We start from the raw sequence: 20146 nt of genomic DNA, 5'->3' as shown, positions 1-20146 counted from the left end.
CCCATTTTGAAATTTTCTTTTATTTTTGTATTTTGTTGCATCATATCATTACTGGAGTTGAATTTTGACTTAATTTACTTATATACAGTAAATATATTAAATTTTTTGTTAAAATTTGAATTTTAAAAAATTTTTTTTTAAAAAGTGGGCGTGTTCTTCATCCAATTTTGCTAATTTTTACTTAGCACATATAGAGTAATAGTAGTAACGTTCCTGCCAAACTTCATCATGATATCTTCAACGACTGCCAAATTACAGCTTGCAAAACTTTTAAATTACCTTCTTGTAAAAGTGGGCGGTGCCACGCCCATTGTCCAAAATCTTACTAATTTTCTATTCTGCGTCATAAGTTCAACCCATCTACCAAGTTTCGTCGCTTTATCTGTCTTTTGTAATGAGTTATCGCACTTTTTCGGTTTTTCGAAATTTTCGATATCGAAAAAGTGGGCGTGGTTATAGTCCGATATCGTTCATTTTAAATAGCGATCTGAGATGAGTGCTCAGGAACCTACATACCAAATTTCATCAAGATACCTCAAAATTTACTCAAGTTATCGTGTTAACGGACGGACGGACGGACGGACGGACGGACGGACGGACGGACGGACGGACGGACATGGCTCAATCAAATTTTTTTTCGATCCTGATTATTTTGATATATGGAAGTCTATATCTATCTCGATTCCTTTATATATGTACAACCAACCGTTATCCAATCAAACTTAATATACTCTGTGAGCTCTGCTCAACTGAGTATAAAAATAGGTAGGTAATCTGTGTGAGGATGCAAAGCTTCACGTTTTTTGTGGTCTGCATGTAAAAACTATGACTACGAATCACGTATTTTAAAAATATATGACGTAAACGTAACTATTTGATGAAATTTGATGAATTTTGAAGCTTCTAGCCGTAAAAAGGGGGCAAAAATTAGAGTTTATATCGGGTATATAATATATATACCACCGATCTCTATGATTTTTTCAGACAACAATATATGCTATATACGTAAGCATTTGGTGAAATTTGAAGCTTCTAGCTGTTAAAATGGGGAAGAAATTGCGCAAAGCTTCTTATCTGAACAATCGGTTGTATGGGATATATACTATATATACCACCGGTATCTATGATTTTCTCAGACAACAATATATGCTATACACGTAAGCATTTGGTGAAATTTGAACATATCTAAACGATTTTTAAGATAAATATAAAATAAAAAATAGGTAGGTAATCTGTGTGAGGATGCAAAGCTTCACGTTTTTTGTGGTCTGCATGTAAAAACTATGACTACGAATCACGTATTTTAAAAATATATGACGTAAACGTAACTATTTGATGAAATTTGATGAATTTTGAGGCTTCTAGCCGTAAAAAGGGGGCAAAAATTAGAGTTTATATCGGGTATATAATATATATACCACCGATCTCTATGATTTTTTCAGACAACAATATATGCTATATACGTAAGCATTTGGTGAAATTTGAAGCTTCTAGCTGTTAAAATGGGGAAGAAATTGCGCAAAGCTTCTTATCTGAACAATCGGTTGTATGGGATATATACTATATATACCACCGGTATCTATGATTTTCTCAGACAACAATATATGCTATACACGTAAGCATTTGGTGAAATTTGAACATATCTAAACGATTTTTAAGATAAATATAAAATAAAAAATAGGTAGGTAATCTGTGTGAGGATGCAAAGCTTCACGTTTTTTGTGGTCTGCATATAAAAACTATGACTACGAATCACGTATTTTAAAAATATATGACGTAAACGTAACTATTTGATGAAATTCGATGAATTTTGAAGCTTCTAGCCGTAAAAAAGGGGCAAAAGTGACAGTTTATATGAAGTATATAATATATATACCACCGATCTCTACGATTTTTTCAGACAACAATATATGCTATATACGTAAGCATTTTGTGAAATTTGAAGCTTCTAGCTGTTAAAACGGGGCAGAAATTGCGCAAAGTTTCTTATCTGAACAATCGGTTGTATGAGATATATACTATGTATACCACCGATCTCAATGATTTTTTCAGACATCAATATATGCTATACACGTAAGCATTTGGTGAAATTTGAAGCTTCTTCCTGTTAAAATGGGGCCGAAATCGCAAAAAAAATATATATATACTATATATATATATACTATATATACCATCATATATATATTATATATATCACCGATCTCTATGATTTTTTTACACAACAATACATACTATATACGTAAGCAATCGGTGAAATTTGAAGCTTATAGCTGTTAAAATGGGGTAGAAATTGCGAAAAGTTTCTTATCTGAACAATCGGTTGTATGAGATATATACTCTATATACAACCGTCTCTATGATTTTTTCAGACAACAATATATGCTATATACGTAAGCAATCGGTGAAATTTGAAGCTTATAGCTGTTAAAATGGGGTAGAAATTGCGAAAAGCTTCTTATCTGAACAATCGGTTGTATGAGATATATACTATATATACAACCGATCTCTATGATTTTTTCAGACAACAATATATGCTATATACGTAAGCAATCGGTGAAATTTGAAGCTTATAGCTGTTAAAATGGGGTAGAAATTGCGAAAAGTTTCTTATCTGAACAATCGGTTGTATGAGATATATACTATATATACAACCGATCTCTATGATTTTTTCAGACAACAATATATGCTATATACGTAAGTATTCGGTGAAATTTGAAGCTTCTAGCTGTTAAAATGGGGCTAAAATTTGCGAAAATATATATATATACTATATATATATACTATATATACCACCATATATATACTATATATACCACCGATCTTTATGATTTTTTCAGACAACAATATATGCTATATACGTAAGCAGTCGCTGAAATTTGAATCCTCTAGCTCTTAAAATAGGGCAGTAATTACGAAAAGTTCCTTATCTGAACAATCGGTTGTGGGGGATATATACTATATATACGACCGATCTCATCAATTTTTCAGGCAACAATATGTGGAATATACGAAAGTATATGGTGAAGTTTGAAGCTTCAATCTGTTAAATTGGGTAAGATATTACAAAAATCCTCTTTTTCTGAAAAATCGGTTGTATGGAGGATATATGCTATAGTGGTCCGATCCGGTCGGTTCCGACAAATGTCTAATCGGACACCCAAATACACCCGCTCACCAAATTTTATTAAGATATCTCAAAAATTGAGGGACTAGTTTGCATACAAACAGACAGACGGACAGACGGACATGGCTAAATCAACTCAGCTCTTCAACCTGATTATTTCGGTATACTTAATGGTGGGTCTATCTATCTTCCTTTAAGACTTTCAATTTTCGGTTTCGTGACGAAATTAATATACCATTTCATTTTCATGAAAGGTATAACAAGTAAGGAAGGCTAAGTTCGGATGTAACCGAACACTACATACTCAGCTGAGAGCTTTGGAGACAAAATAAGGGAAAATCACCATGTAGGATGTGTTTGTATGACATGAGAATCAAATAAAAGGTGTTAATGAGTATTTTAAAAGGGAGTGGACCTTAGTTCTATAGTTGGTCGCCTTTTCGAGATATCGCCATAAAGGTGGGCCAGGGGTGACTCTAGAATGTGCTTGTACGATATGGATATCAAATGAAAGGTGTTAATGAGTATTTTAAAAGGGAGTGGACCTTAGTTCTTTAGATGATCGCCTTTTCGAGATATCGCAATAAAGGTGGACCAGGGGTGACTCTAGAATTTGTTTGTACGGTATGGATATCAAATGAAAGGTGGTAATGAGTATTTTAAAAGGGAGTGATCCTTAGTTCTATAGATGGTCGCCTTTTCGAGATATCGCAATAAAGGTGGACCAGGGGTAACTCTAGAATTTGTTTGTACGATATGGGAATCCAATGAAAGGTGCTAATGAGTATTTTAAAAGGGAGTAGACCTTAGTTCTATCGGTGGACGCCTTTTCGAGATATCGCCATAAAGGTGGACCAGGGGTGACTCTAGAATATATTTGTACGATATGGGTATCAAATTAAAGGTATTAATTAGGGTTTTAAAAGGGAGTGGCCCTTAGTTATGTATGTGAAGGCGTTTTCGAGTATTCCTGCCCAGATTCCAAGGGCTTTTGATTTCGCTCTGCAGAACTTTTTCATTTTCTTCTATTTAATATGGTAGGTGTCCACCCATTTTACAAAGTTTTTTCTAAAGTTATATTTTGCGTCAATAAACCAATCCAATTATCATGGTTCATCTCTTTTTTCATATTTGGTATAGAATAAGGGCATTTTTTCATTTTTTCGTAATTTTCGATATCGAAAAAGGGGGCGTGTCATAGTCGGATTTCGGCCATTTTTTATACCAATATAAAGTGAGTTCAGATAAGTACGTGGACTAAGTTTAGTAAAGATATATCAGTTTTTGCTCAAGATATCGTGTTAACGGCCGAGCGGAAGGACAGACGGTCGATCGTGTATAAAAACTGGGCGTGGCTTCAACCGATTTCGCCCATTTTCACAGAAAACTGTTACCGTAATAGAATCTATGCCCCTACCAAATTTTGTTCGACTTATGGCATTAAAAGTATTCTAGACAAACTAAATGAAAAAGGGCGGAGCCACGCCCATTTTGAAATTTTCTTTTATTTTTGTATTTTGTTGCAGCATATCATTACTGGAGTTGAATGTTGATATAATTTACTTATATACTGTAAAGATATTAAATTTTTTGCTAAAATTTGACTTAAAAAAATTTTTTTTTTAAGTGGGCGTGTTCGTCATCCGATTTTGCTAATTTTTATTTAGCACACATATAGTAATAGGAGTAATGTGCCTGCCAAATTTCATCACGATATCTTCAACGACTGCCAAATTACAGCTTGCAAAACTTTTAAATTACCTTCTTTTAAAAGTGGGCGGTGCCACTCCCGTTGTCCAAAGTTTTACTAATTTTCTATTTTGCGTCATAAGGTCAACGCAGCTACAGAGTTTCATCGCTTTATCCGTCTTTGGTAATGAATTATCGCACTTTTTCGGTTTTTCGAAATTTTCGATATCGAAAAAGTGGGCGTGGTTATAGTTCGATATCGTTCATTTTAAATAGCGATATGAGATGAGTGCCCTGGAACCTGCAAACCAACCTTCATCAAGATACCTCAAAATTTACTCAAGTTATCATGTTAACGGACATGCGGACGGGCGGACGGACGGCATGGCTCAATAAAATTTTTTCCGATGCTAATGATTTTGATATATGGAAGTCTATATCTATTTCGATTCCTTTATACCTGTACAACCAACCGTTATCCAATCAAAGTTAATATACTCTGTGTGCAAAGCACGCTGAGTATAATAAACATAATACCCACACTAACAGTAAAAGTAGGTAGGATTTTTATTTCATATCACCCCTTGCGAAGTTTCTTAAATTTACATACCTATGTACATATGTATAGAGATACCCACATGCACTTGTGTATGAATCTAATTTCAAAGGAATCTGCAAGAATACAACATGTACATATGTTAGAATATGCTTATATGCACATTTGGGTATTTATATTACAGCGTTTAACGCGTTCAATGACAATCAAAATTTTAAGGAGCGGCAAAAGCAGAGAGGAATTCGTTTTTGAAAAAGTCACTAGTTCTACTAGAATTTTGTTACGTTTAAAATGGACTGCTTCAAACTTTATTTTAGGAAATTTTTTTCCAAAGTTTTCATTAAGTTAACATTGACCTTAAATAACTTTTGATTCATCAGACTTCGCAAAAAATGTTGACAATGACATGTATATTTAAAATAATATTTTTTTTAATGGTGACCAATTAGATGTTTATACAAACCAAAAGATATCAAAACAAAATTTTTCCATACAACGTACATATGTACATACATATGTATGTATATGAAAAACAAAAATCCGTACCATCCCAGCAAAAAAAGAAGTAATCCAAGGAGTAATTGAGGAGCAAAATTTTGAATAACAGAATTACTCCCCATTCTATACTCCCCATTTCTCCGATGCTCATGGATATTTTAACATTGCATGTCATTGGAGAGGAGCACTCCTAAAAATTCTTAATAGAGTACTCCATGGAGAATGGAAGAGAGCACTCCTCGGAGCATTGAATGAAGTACTCCATGGAGCATTGTGGGGAGCGCTCCTCGGAGTGTTGAACGGAGTACTCCTTGGAGCATTGAAGGGAGCACTCCTAGGATTATGGAATGAAGTACTCCCTGGAGCATTGTGGGGAGCGCTCCTCGGAGTGTTGAACGGAGTAATCCTTGGAACATTGAAGGGTGCACTCCTAGGATTATGGAATGAAGTACTCCATGGAGCATTTTGTGGAGCGCTCCTCGGCGTATTGAACGGAGTACTCCCTGGAGCATCGAAGGGAGCACTCTTCGGATTATTGAATGAATTACTCCATGGAGTATTGGAAACAGTACTCCTTGGTGTATACTTAATAAAGATTCCTACGTTTTTTCACAGAGAAGTCCAAAAATGGTTTTTTAATTCATTTTATGATTAAAAAAACATAAAATTTCATAAGCTTACATATTCACGAAAAAGTATAAAACAATGGGGCGTTGCGTGTCTGGAAGAACTTTTGAATCTCAGATTTTGTTTATACTTGGTCATTTTGTTGTGGTTAAAATGCTTTTAAAGTACACCCAAAGTTTTGCAAAATTTCAATTATTTTGCAAGATATTGTTAATTTAATTTTTTAGTAACTTTTTTCTCAAAATTTTTTTAACTCGTTATCTAATTAATCCAAGCCAAAGGGAGATAACGCTAAGACTCCGGCTTTCTCGGAGGCGCTAAAGGGAGTTAACGCTAAGACTCCGGCTTTCTCGGAGGTGCCAAAGGGAGATAACACTAAGACTCCTGCTTTTCCCGAGAAGATGAGTGATGTGGCAAAGCAGTCACTGACTGTGGCGCTGGTTGATCGTAGCAGTCCTTTCGGACAAATGACTACTGAAAGGTGGAGATCTGTGGAAAGGGAGCTTATTAGCTTAATGCTTAAGATGATGCGGGAACAACCAAGTAAGCCCCTTCCAACCTTTGATTCGGGGGGATGGTATAATGGTGTGAAGATGATAGCGTGCGACAACATCGCGAGCTTGCGGTGGCTGGAGGAAGTGGTTCCAAACCTCCAAAGGCAAGGCACGAACGCGCGGTTTGAGGTGGTGGATAAAGCGCAAATCCCCACGGTACAAAAAGTTAAGGTATGGATACGATGCGTGATGAAGTCGGAGGATACACTGCGACTTCTGCAGAATCAGAGTCCGAACATACCGACACAGGATTGGAAGGTACTTACTGTATCTCGGCCTACCGAGGATGGTCAGTTCTACATCTTCCAAATAAACAAGCAGGCGGAGGATATTTTGTACACGCAGCTTGGTAAAATGTTCTTTGGCACTGGCAAAATTTACATGCGACTCAGGAAAAGAAGTCCCGAGGATAAAAACCCTAACACGCTAGAGGTGGGCGAAGTCGAAAAGGACCTCAAAAGCCTAAGGCAAAAAAGACAGGTGGAGGTCCCCGACGTCACCGCGAACGTGCTAGAAGAAGACCAGCCGCTAAATAGTGCTGTGACTCGCACAGAGGACCACCCTGCACAACAGTCACGAGAGGCTGAAGGAGACCTCGAATACTCTAAACCAAAAGGGCAAGGGGAGGACGACGACGTCAAGACGAAAGTGCTGGAGGGGGACAAACAGCCCAATGGTGCTGCGAGTCCTACAGATAAACCTCCAACACAGTAAAGTGGCGTCGAGCGAACTCCTCCTAACCCTTGAGGAGGGTTCGTTTGACGTGGCGCTGATCCAGGAGCCGTGGCTCTCATCGGGAGGAAAGGTTTCGGGACTTAGCGCGCGCGGGTTTGGCGTTTACTACGCGCAAACGGAAGGACGGGTGCGAGCTGTAGTAATGGTAAGGAAACAGCTGCATTCATATATGCTGCCTAATTACACCACTGAGGATCTCGTAGCGGTGGCCGTTGAGCAAAAGAATAAGCAGGCATTTATCCTGGCGTCCTGCTACATGGCCCATGCTGCGGAGGTCCCACCGATGGAGTGCAAAAGGCTAGTACAGGAGGAAGGGCGCAAAGGGCGGTTGGTCATAGGCGCAGATGCAAATGCGCAACACAATGCGTGGGGAAGAGCAGATACGAACGAGAGAGGCGAATCTCTGTTTTGTTACATCCTGCAAACCAATTTGCAGATAGCCAACAGGGGAAATGTCCCTACATACATTGATCCAACATCCAGCAATGTTCTGGATATTACATTGAGCTCCGAGCGTGATATATCTAGGTATGATTGGATGGTTCTTGATAGACCATCCTTCTCCGACCATGCGTATATCAGCTTCAACATTCCCCTAAAGAGGGTAGAGAAGGGAGGAACCTTTAGAAACCCTAGGTCAACGAACTGGACTAAATTCCAGGAACATGTAGAAACAAAACTGGGACAGGTAAAAGAAATGTTTAAGCTCGCAAAGACCGCGGAAAGCGAAGCGTGTCGCGACGAGAACAGGGATCTACTGAAGATCTACAAGCGTGAAATTACTAGGGCGAAGAGAAACTCATGGAAAAGTTTCTGTACGGACATAGAGTGCTTTAGCGAAACAGCACGGTTGAAAAAACTCCTAGCAAAGGGAAACATAGTCCAGGGACTAATAAAGAAAGAGAACGGGGAATGGTCACGTAATAGTGAGGAATCCCTTGAGGTGCTTCTCAATACACATTTCCCATCGGGAGACGGTTTAGAGGAGCCAGCAGACATCACTCACACTTCGATCGTGACGACGTTTTCTAAGTTTAAATCGCCGGGCCCAGATGGTATATTCCCGGCCATGCTACAAGTCTCAAGAAGGGCGGTCGTGGAATGGCTTAAAATAAGATTCGATGGGTGCATACGACTGAATCATGTACCGCACTCTTGGAGAACTGCTTGTGTAGCTTTTCTACCAAAGGCGGGGAAGATCGGTCTTATGTCCCCAGAACACCATCTGCATAATGAGGCGAGAATACTCCCCATCAGGGAGAGAAATGAGATGCTGACCAAACAGTTCCTGTTGAATACCCAGAAACCTGGGCATCCCAACAGACATCTGATTGATGAACCAGCACCGCATAGGGGCTTAAGGAGTCATCTCCGTAAGCATTTTGAGGAAATACGGCACCTGAGAACCCAGCCGTATGAAGTGAAAAAACACAAGCAGGTCCTTGGTGAACTCCATAAACAGGCGTCGGATCTTTATGCCGGGAATTTCCCGGTGAATCCATTACTTAACGAAAATTATCCAAAACTTTCGGAAGAGGAACGCATACTCCCCAGGGAAACGCGTGTCACTCTTGCTCAACTTCGTTCTGGATACTGTAACAGGTTAAACTCTTACCTATCCAGAATCAACCCCGACATACAAAATGTATGCCCCGCTTGCAATGTGTCCCCACATGACACCAACCATCTCTTCAATTGTAATGTGGAACCAACGCCTCTAACACCCCTTTCCTTATGGTCCACCCCTGTTGAAACGGCAAGTTTCCTTGGACTCCCGTTAGAGGATATTGATGACAATCTGTGATCGGTCGCGGCTATTAGGTGGGGCGAGCATTGCTACAACAACAACAACATCGGTCACGTGTATCCCAAAGACTATGGACCCATTAGCTAAACATCATTTCTGCTCAAAACCTTTGAGAGGCTGATAGATGTGTACATAAAGTCCAACGTGGATGAAAAGCTGCTCTGCACAACACAGCATGCGTACACCAAAGGCAAGTCGGTAGACACCGCATTGCATAGGGTGGTAATAAGCATAGAGAAATCCCTGGAATATAAGGAGTATGCTCTAGGAGTCTTCTTGGACATTGCCGGGGCTTTCAATAATGTTGCAAAATGGGCGATTATGGATGGTCTTAATTACATTAAAGTACATCCTGCCTTAATCAGATGGATCGGCTGCATGTTAAATTGCAGAAAGATTACATCACAATGGGGATTGTACGAGGCCACGAAATCAGTGGACAGGGGCACGCCGCAGGGAGGGGTGCTATCACCTCTGCTGTGGACGCTGGTCATCAACCAACTGCTCAGGCAATTACGGCTTACGCAGATGACGTTGCAATTATCATAAGTGGAAAGTGCCTTCCAACGATTAGTTCTTTGATGGATCGCGCGCTTCGCGATATTCATACTTGGGCATCTAATGTCGGGTTGAAAGTCAGTGCGGAGAAGACGGATATGGTCTTGTTTACAAAGAGGTACAAGGTCCCAAATTGGACCAGGCCTAAGTTAGGAGGGGTGACCTTACAGGAGAAACCTTGCACAAAATATTTAGGAATCATCCTAGACAGTAAGCTGTCATGGAAGCTCAACGTGGAGGAGAGGGTCAAGAAGGCCTCAACGGCACTCTATGCATGTAAAAGAATGCTGGGGTGTACGTGGGGTCTATCGCCCTCTCTTTCTCATTGGGTTTTTACAGCGATTGTAAGCCCTATTCTATACTATGGAGTTCTTGTTTGATGGAAAGCCACACAAAAAACAACATACCTCAAAAATTAGACCTGGTAGCAAAGAACAAAGCGTTAACAACCGCAACCAGGCTCGGTGCTTCGGGGCAGCTTGAGCGCCGACCATATGGCCATAGTAGTATAGCGTCATCAATCACAAGACGAACAGACTACATGATTCCCTATCAGCGCTTCGAGGGAGATCTTAAGGCCACAATAGAGGTGGACGGTTGGCGCAAGGGTGCGCAAATGGCGGACGAGGCGATACATGTGTACACCGATGGTTCCAAAGTAGTGGAAGAGTAGGGTCTGCGGTATACTGCGCTGATCCGGAAATAAGCAGATCCTACAGGCTGCCGGATTACTGTAGCGTTTTCCAAGCGGAAATATTAGCCGTAACCAAAGCAGTAGAAACCCTGGAAGAGAATAGCTTAAGCTGCAATCGTGTTAACTTTTATATTGACAGTCAAGCAGCAATTAAGGCAATAATCTCGCATATCACAGCATCTAAATGCGTGTTAGAGTGTAAGCAGTCTCTGGAGAGAATCGGGACAGGGAGAAGCATACATCTATATTGGGTCCCAGGGCATATGGGAATAGATGGGAATGAAAAAGCGGACGAACTAGCTAAAAAGGGCGCATCCCTTGAAGCTTGCTCCGTAGATGTCCCAATTAGATTGGGCGAGATTAAGCGAAGTCGAGAGCTGCACATGATCGACCAAGCGGGAAAGGCGTGGGTTCAAGCGCGGGCTGTAAAGTGTCGAAGATTATGTGTAGGTCTTACAACCTTAGACTAACACAGTTGCTCCTATCATTAAAAAGAGGGGACTGTAGACTCATGACGGGTATTCTGACTGGACACTACCTTCTGACGTCACATGCCTTTAAACTGGGCTTGGTCAGTGATAGCATATGTAGGAAGTGCGGGTTGGAGGAGGAAACGTTCGAGCACGTTCTGTGCTCTTGCCCTGCACTTGCCAGGCTAAGACTCCAGCTATTAGGAGTGATACAGCTGTCAGATCTAGAAGCAGCAAGTGGCTTAAGTCCTAGGAAGCTTCTAGTATTTGCCAAGAGGACGGAGTTATTTTATAACATAGGTCCTGGTTTTTGATAGGGTTTTTCAGTTTGGTCGTTAAAACAAACTTCTGGTAACACTACGGACTCAATCGGTCTATGTGAGGTCCTCATGGACCGGCCAGTTCAACCTACCTACCTATCTATTAATCGCAGAAAAAAAGGTTTTATATAAAAATTGCAGGGAAAGCTTTGACGTTTACGTTTAAAATTAAAAAAATTTTTTTACTAATTTGTTAAAAAATAATTTTTGTTGTTGCAAAATAATTGAAATTTTGCAAAACAAATTGACCAAGTATAAACAAAATCAGAGATTCAAAAGCTCTTCCAACCATGGAACGCCCCAATTAAAACATCATTAGGAATCAACATAAACAGCAATTGGTTTGTGAACAAAACCAACATCGAATTTCCCGAAGATGTGATGTGGCGGCTATCCCTGGGACGAAAATTTACACTACCTACAACAAATACTAATTTTTCACCCATACATACAATTGCAGAAATAGAACAAGTAATTCAAACTATAGATAACGAAAAAGATAAAGAAGTCGCGAGAAGCCAAGTTAGCCACAGAATCTTACAGTTCAAAAGTAATATAAAACAAAACTCAGCCGAAAAATTTATCATAGAGACATACAACAAAACTAGAACATTTTTACATTTACACAGAGACAACATAGTTATTACGGATGCGGATAAAGGAAATAGAACTGTTGCGCTATACAAGACAGACTATATGGAAAAAATGAACCAACTACTAGGCGACAAGAACACATACAAAGTCGTCAGAGTCGATCCCACAACAAAACTGCAAAAGAAAAACAATAGCATTGTGAACGAATTATACAAAGGAAAGCACATAACCTACAGAGAAAAACAACAGCTCGCAAGCTCGGCAGCAACCGCACCGAGACTTTATGGTTTACCCAAAATCCACAAACCCGAATGCCCCTTACGTCCAATTTCGTCTTCTATAAATGTTCCACGTTATGAATTGTCCATATATTTAGGAAAAATCTTGACGCCACTAATATCAGAAGACTACAACATTAAAAATTCATTTGACTTGAAAAATAGATTAGCTGATGTAAATGTATGCAATGATGATGTGTTAGTATCGTTCGATGTCGTCTCACTCTTCACCAACATACCGACGGCTTTAGCAATAAAGATAGTCATGAAAAAATGGGAAAAAGTCCAACAACACACAAACATACCGAAAAACAAATTCTTAACCATATTAGAGTTCTGCTTAAAAGAAAACTATTTCATGTACAATAACAATATTTACCAACAAACATTTGGAATGCCGATGGGTAACCCACTTTCCCCCACCATAGCGGACATTGTGATACATCGTCTGGTCGCCTAATAAATTTCCTTTCATCACAACCCTTTAAGTATAAATTAAATACCGCCAAAAATTTTATACATAAAGTACTGACCATCAGCAATCAATGTTTTCATAACGCTAATATAGAAAAAATCAAAATGACGCTAAGAAGTAACAATTATCCCAATAAATTAATATGTAATCTAATTGACCGTAAACAACAAGAATTAATAAATATTCCCACACAAACCACAACGAAAGAGTCGCCGAATGAGCCAAAACAATATTTTAGTACGACCTATATTCCCAGGCTCTCAGAAAATCTAGCACAACACATAACAAAAAACCCAAAAGTAACACTGGCTTACAAATCTAACCACACTCTATCAACATTCTTTACAACAAGTAAGGAAGGCTAAGTTCGGGTGTAACCGAACATAACATACTCAGTTGAGAGCTATGGAGACAAAATAAGGAAAATCAATCTGGGGTAACCCTGGAATGTGGTTATATAACATGTGTATCAAATGAAAGGTATTAAAGAGTATTTTAAGAGAGAGTAGGCCATAGTTCTATGGATGAACGCCATTTAGGGATATCGCCATAAAGGTAGACCAGGGCTGACTCTAGAATTTGTTTGTACGATATGGGTATCAAATGAAAGGTGTTACTGAGCATTTTAAGAGGGAGTGGGCCTTAGGTCTATCGGTGGACGCCTTTTCGAGATGTCCCCATTAAGGTGGACCAGGGGTGATTCTATAATGTGTTTGTACGATATGGGTATCAAATGAAAGCTGTTAATGAGTATTTTGAAAAGGAGTGATCCTTAGTTCCATAGGTGGACGCCGTTTCGAGATATCGCCATAAAGGTGGACCAGGGGTGTCTGTAGAATGTGTTTGTACGATATGGGAATCAAATGAAAGGTGTTACTGAGCATTTTAAGAGGGAGTGGGCATTAGGTCTATAGGTGGACGCCTTTTCGAGATATCGCCATTAGGGTGGGCCAGGGGTGACTCTAGAATGTTTGTACGGTATGGGTATCAAACGAAAGGTGTTACTGAGCATTTTAAGAGGGAGTGGGCATGAGGTCTATAGGTGGACGCCTTTTCGAGATATCGTCATTAGGGTGGGCCAGGGGTGACTCTAGAATGTGTTTGTACGATATGTGCATCAAACGAAAGGTGTTACTGAGCATTTTAAGAGGGAGTGGGCATTAGGTCTATAGGTGGACGCCCTTTCGAGATATCGCCATTAGGGTGGGCCAGGGGTGACTCTAGAATGTTTGTACGATATGGGTATCAAACGAAAGGTGTTACTGAGCATTTTAAGAGGGAGTGGGCATTAGGTCTATAGGTGGACGCCTTTTCGAGATATCGCCATTAGGGTGGGCCAGGGGTGACTCTAGAATGTGTTTGTACGATATGGGTATCAAATGAAAGGTGGTAAGGAGTATTTTAAAAGGGAGTAATCCTTAGTTCTATAGGTGGACGCCTTTTCGAGATATCGCCATAAAGGTGGACCAAGGGTAACTCTAGAATGTTTGTACGATATGGGTATCAAACGAAAGGTGTTACTGAGCATTTTAAGAGGGAGTGGGCATTAGGTCTATAGGTGGACGCCTTTTCGAGATATCGCCATTAGGGTGGGCCAGGGTGACTCTAGAATGTGTTTGTACGATATGGGTATCAAATGAAAGGTGGTAATGAGTATTTTAAAAGGGAGTAATCCTTAGTTCTATAGGTGGACGCCTTTTCGAGATATCGCCATAAAGCTGGACCAATGGTGACTCTAGAATGTTTGTACGGTATGGGTATCAAACGAAAGGTGTTACTGAGCATTGTAAGAGGGAGTGGGCATTAGGTCTATAGGTGGACGCCTTTTCGAGATATCGCCATTAGGGTGGGCCAGGGTGACTCTAGAATGTGTTTGTACGATATGGGTATCAAATGAAAGGTGGTAATGAGTATTTTAAAAGGGAGTAATCCTTAGTTCTATAGGTGGACGCCTTTTCGAAATATCGCCATTAGGGTGGGCCAGGTGTGACTCTAGAATGTTTGTACGATATGGGTATCAAACGAAAGCTGTTACTGAGCATTTTAAGAGGGAGTGGGCATTAGGTCTATAGGTGGACGCCTTTTCGAGATATCGCCATTAGGGTGGGCCAGGGGTGACTCTAGAATGTTTGTACGATATGGGTATCAAACGAAAGGTGTTACTGAGCATTTTAAGAGGGAGTGGACACTAGGTCTATAGGTGGACGCCTTTTCGAGGTATCGCCATTAGGGTGGGCCAGGGGTGACTCTAGAATGTTTGTACGATATGGGTATCAAACGAAAGGTGTTACTGAGCATTTTAAGAGGGAGGGGGCATTAGGTCTATAGGTGGACGCCTTTTCGAGATATCGCCATTAGGGTGGGACAGGGGTGACTCTGGTATGTTTTTGTACGATATGGATATCAAATTAAAGGTATTAATGAGGGTTTTAAAAGCGAGTGGCCCTTAGATGTATATGTGAAGGCGTTCTCGCGATATCGACCAAAATGTGGACCAGGTGATCCAGAAAATAATCTGTCGGGTACTGCTAATTTATTTATATATGCAATACCACTAACAGTATTCCTGCCAAGATTCCAAGGGCTGTTGATTTCGCCTTGTAGAACTTTTTCATTTTCTTCTACTTAATATGGTAGGTGTCACACCCATTTTACAAAGGTTTTTCCAAAGTTATATTTTGCGTCAATAAACCAATCCAGTTACCATGTTTCATCCCTTTTTTCGTGTTTGGTATAGAATTATGGCATTTTTTTCATTTTTCGTAATTTTCGATATCGATAAAGTGGGCGTGGTTATGGTCAGATTTCGCCCATTTTTTATACCAAGAAAAAGTGAGCTCAGGTAAGTACGTGGGCTAAGTTTAGTAAAGATATATCGGATTTTGCTCAAGTTATTGTGTTAATGGCCGAGCGGAAGGACAGACGGTGGACTGTGTATAAAAACTGGGCGTGGCTTCCACCGATTTCGCCCATTTTCACAGAGAACAGTTACCGTCATAGAATCTATGCTCCTACCAAATTTGAGAAGGATTGGTAAATTTTTGTTCGACTTATGGCAATAAAAGTATTCTAGACAAACTAAATGAAAATGGGCGGAGCCACGCCCATTTTGAAATTTTCTTTTATTTTTGTATTTTGTTGCATCATATCATTACTGGAGTTGAATTTTGACTTAATTTACTTATATACAGTAAATATATTAAATTTTTTGTTAAAATTTGAATTTAAAAAAATTTTTTTTTAAAAAGTGGGCGTGTTCTTCATCCAATTTTGCTAATTTTTACTTAGCACATATAGAGTAATAGTAGTAACGTTCCTGCCAAACTTCATCATGATATCTTCAACGACTGCCAAATTACAGCTTGCAAAACTTTTAAATTACCTTCTTGTAAAAGTGGGCGGTGCCACGCCCATTGTCCAAAATCTTACTAATTTTCTATTCTGCGTCATAAGTTCAACCCATCTACCAAGTTTCGTCGCTTTATCTGTCTTTTGTAATGAGTTATCGCACTTTTTCGGTTTTTCGAAATTTTCGATATCGAAAAAGTGGGCGTGGTTATAGTCCGATATCGTTCATTTTAAATAGCGATCTGAGATGAGTGCTCAGGAACCTACATACCAAATTTCATCAAGATACCTCAAAATTTACTCAAGTTATCGTGTTAACGGACGGACGGACGGACGGACGGACGGACGGACGGACGGACGGACGGACGGACGGACGGACATGGCTCAATCAAATTTTTTTTCGATCCTGATTATTTTGATATATGGAAGTCTATATCTATCTCGATTCCTTTATATATGTACAACCAACCGTTATCCAATCAAACTTAATATACTCTGTGAGCTCTGCTCAACTGAGTATAAAAACAAAAACCCTGATCGACATACAACAACAAAGTAACGTGGTATACCAAATAGAGTGCAAAGGAAATGAAACTGAACACTGCAACAAAATATATATTGGCACTACGAAGAGGGCGCTAAACACACGACTTGCAGAGCACCAAGCCGATATCAACAAAGAAAAACACAGCACGGCGTTATCACAACACGCGGTAAACAACACACACACAGTAGATTTCACAACAACAAAAATAATAGACAAAGAGACGAGAGAAAGAACAAGGTACACACTCGAGAGCCTAAGAATAATGCAAAACAGAGAAAAGGCAATGAACAAGAAAGAAGATACACAAGACATAGCCCCGACTTACTTATTATGCCTATGACACAGATAATTAGTTTTAGTTTGACAAGTTTACCATATAGTGATGGTAGCGTTTAATTAATTTTTTTGTAAAGTAATAATAAAATCGTTTTTTAAATACCAATGTGAGTGAATATAAATAATTGTTTGTGAAGTAATATTTCATGTAAAATTCAAATTTATAATTGTGCAAAACTTTGTTTGAAACTATGTAATTTAGATCGTGTAATTTTATTTCTAATGTTGCTTTTGTCTTTTGTATTTTGTTATAAACAAATATAGACCGCCCCTGAAGAAGATAAGGATAATTATCGAAACGTTGGGCTAAATGGTGGAATAAATAACACTTTATTTGCACTTGACCCTAATAGATCAGTAAAGCTGAAAAACTACATATAAATTAATAAAACTGATCGGAAATTACCATTAAATAAAACATTGTTTGTTCGTACTTCAGGTACTAAAGAAAACAAAAGTATCAGATACTTCACAAAGTCCATTTGACACTGCAAAATCGAACTATTTTCAACAACAGTAAATATGTAGGTACAAGTAATAATAATAATAATTTGTTTGACCAAGTCTAATATTAACATATAACAGTAAAAAAAGTAATTTCATTGTTTAAGAGATTAAACTTTCAATTTTTCATTGTATTTTCTACGATATGAGGCGGCCTTTGCTTTATGGAATGCTTTTTTTATTTTTTTTTCTCGAATTCGGGATATGACGAGTGGTTCTCCTTCAGGGCTTCTGTAAAAATAAGATTTTAAAACAATTTTTTTAAACTGCTAAAAGAATAAAAAATACATACATACATATATGAATATAAAAAGTTGTTGAATCTTAAATGTAAAAAGTTAAATTCTAATTCCTAAGGAATTTAAATCACATACCGTAAATAAAATAGTTGAATAGTTTGAAGTTTTGTATTGCTTCCTTCCCTTTTTTTCCACCCCAATTAATTTTAGCTAGGAGTGTATCTGCAAAAATTGCCTGCAACAATTTGTATAACTCGATTCCTCAGAATTTTTGTTTAATGTAAGATACCTAAGCAAATAAATAGGTTATTAAAATTTTATCTATTTCTGTTACCACCAGGGGTGAGATGCTTACTATTTCCACATGAGTATAATTTTCACAGTTTTCTTCGAACTCCTGCAGCTGCGACAAGGAATTTATAGGAAAAAGTTTTAGGTCTCTTCGCTTCGCATTCATAGTTCTTAAAACTGAATCTAATGATACAGTATGTTGGCAAGCAATTTCTTTAAGTTTTTTGACATCAGCCGAGATTGAATCAATTTTGCCCTCCATTCTTTTTAAAATTATAGTTACATCACTTTGAGCTAAAAATTTAAAAGGAGTTAATTACAGAAATGTATGATATACGAATGCATAAGAAAAATTTTGAAATTAAAGGGAATATAAATATTTAAAACATGTACATTCTGAGTGTATGGGGAGCGGGTTATATATAGGAAAAGCGGTGTATTCAAAAATATGTAATTTTTTTAACTCACCAACTGTTTCAGTATCAAACAATTTAAGCGCACCCACATATGGTCTGTATAATTTGGAGCAATCCATTTTTGCTGCAGTAAATGTCAACTTGCTCATCTATAATAAACAAATTAATGAATTATTAAAATAATTAATAATAATAGGGCCACGCGCGTTACACCACTTCATACATGACAATTATGTAAAATTGGTATGAAGATGAAAGGACCTTCCTCAGGCAGACAAAAGCATTTGCAATATATATTATCTAGTTTTATTATATGTTCCAAACTGTCTAATGTGTTCAATGAGTCAAGAGGATAATCGAAAAAACTAACTGGATCTGTAAAAATGTTTCCTCTTACGCAGTCAGAACCTTCATTAACTAAAAAGCCAGTTATTTTTATGGGAACCATATTTCTATTAAAACAATAATTGTCAAGCGACTTCACGGATAGTATGAATTGATCGAATTTGTACTTAGAATATACATTATCTTTGCCGGGTTTTCCTACAAAAACGAAATCGGGATCTTTAGGTGGCTTGTGCAAAACTCTTTCCAGTATTCTGTTATTTATTTGCTGCCTAATTTTAGAAGCTTTTTTACAGTCCCTTTTTAATGTTTGCAGAAAGTTCTCAAACTTATCAGCTGAGTAGTTGTCGACAATACCATAGTTTTGAACACAATCTTTTAAATGCAATAAGTTATGAACATTGTAGCTAACTCTGTGGGTTCCAAAAACCTTTGCAAACTCGGAAACAAAAGCCTCAATTAAATGCTGAACGCATTCCAAGTTTGCTTGACTCTTTGTCGGGCAAGAAACTAAACGATATGCAGTGTGAAGTAAGAGAAAGAGTTCATATATATCTATATCTAATATCCCTTTAAATACTACAATGCCTGTATAAAGAATTATTTGACGAAATTCTGTTGCCTTCCATCTATGAATTTCATCAAAAAGTCTAGCTTTTCGCGAAAATTCTTTTGGGGTATTTTTCGAAACACAGATCATACGCCTATTGAGCTGCAACTTTTGTGAGGCACTCAGCCTTGACTTGTTATGCTTTCCTTTAAGTATAAGCAACAACATTTTTTTTGTGACTCCAAGATCAAGTAAATGCATAACATCCAGTGGAAACTGGGAAATCATTCGAATTCCCAACGTTTCCAAAGGATGTATTTCATTTTGAAACAAGGTTTGGTGAAACGATAAATTTTTTCCCATTCTAAAGTCTTCATCACCTCTTGTTGTTGCTATATTAGTACTATAATTTAAGCGCTTATTTTTATAGAAGGGTATCTGTTCACATTTCGAACACCCTACAGCGGAGGTGTGGCCAACCGTTCCAGTAAGAAAAGCTCGAACAGGAGTGTCGCATATAAAATGCCTTATTTCAAGGCTGCACAACTTTTCACCGATTAACACACCATGGTTCTTAATGTTACAATATTC

The sequence above is a fragment of the Eurosta solidaginis genome, chromosome 3, assembly GCF_040869045.1.
Source record: "Eurosta solidaginis isolate ZX-2024a chromosome 3, ASM4086904v1, whole genome shotgun sequence".
NCBI lineage: Eukaryota > Metazoa > Arthropoda > Insecta > Diptera > Tephritidae > Eurosta > Eurosta solidaginis.
Note: the sequence above shows the minus strand (reverse complement) of the source record.